Source organism: Argopecten irradians, chromosome 3 (assembly GCF_041381155.1).
Source record: "Argopecten irradians isolate NY chromosome 3, Ai_NY, whole genome shotgun sequence".
Lineage (NCBI taxonomy): Eukaryota > Metazoa > Mollusca > Bivalvia > Pectinida > Pectinidae > Argopecten > Argopecten irradians.
Window position 1 is genome coordinate 41,619,243 of NC_091136.1, and position 992 is coordinate 41,620,234.

Here is a 992-nt window from a genome sequence, read left to right on the forward strand (position 1 = left end):
CGACTTAATTTAGGATACTATCTTTTCTCTTCTTCCTAACTGACCTTTTTTCTTCCTAACGTCTTCCTTAACACCGCCTCACTTTTACCCTTCAGTTGAGCGCTCTTCTTTGTGAGGAAGGCTATGGGTTCCCTGACAGACACATACCAAAGTCTTTAAAAGTGGTAGTTTTAATGCCCCTGCTTGGCGCTCAGCATAAATTTAAAGAAGTGGGACGACCGGGTGGGATGTGTTGCTTGGTGTCTTAAGTGGCATGCCTCGCTATAAAAAGGGCAATATACCGCAGCCTCCTAAAACATACAGACATTCACACACCGTAACACAGTGTACACACGGGAGGCCGTCCTTTAATGTTATTGGTTGTTGATAGGAAGTTTAATCTAAAAACAAACTAAAAGGAAAAAAACAGGCTTTACCATCTTTTCCACCCCAAAGATACCAGAAAATTAAGAATGGTCACTTCTGTCCAATAGCTGGAATCGAGGTATTGACTACTTGTCATACAGTTCTGCTTGGATCGTAACCAAATTTGGGCAATCATCCCATGGACAGAGGGAATCCGTGGTGCAAGTGGAAATGGCACTATAAGGGAAAACAGTGGTATCCTTTAAATCTCTACTATGCCTAGTCATAAAGTTCATGGGTTGTAACTATATTATGCCAGAAACATCCTTTGGATAAGGGGAACAGAGTTTGTATCAATCGTGGCTATTGTCCTCTGGGCAAGTAGGGCCATGGCCCAAATTAGAGGTAACGCATTAAAACCTTTTAGAAAATAGCGTCTGAAGTACTCTACCTCTGACTCTCATAACGTTACTATCTTAACAATCTCAAAGTGAGCGATACAGGCCTTCTGTACCTCTTGTTGGTTGCTGCGTCAAAAAGGCGGGGTAAGATATGACATATAACATCTAGGATTATGTATCTCACCACATTTGTAATACACCTCTCTCCATTTTTTCTTTTAAAATAAGATAAAAGCAAAAATTAAA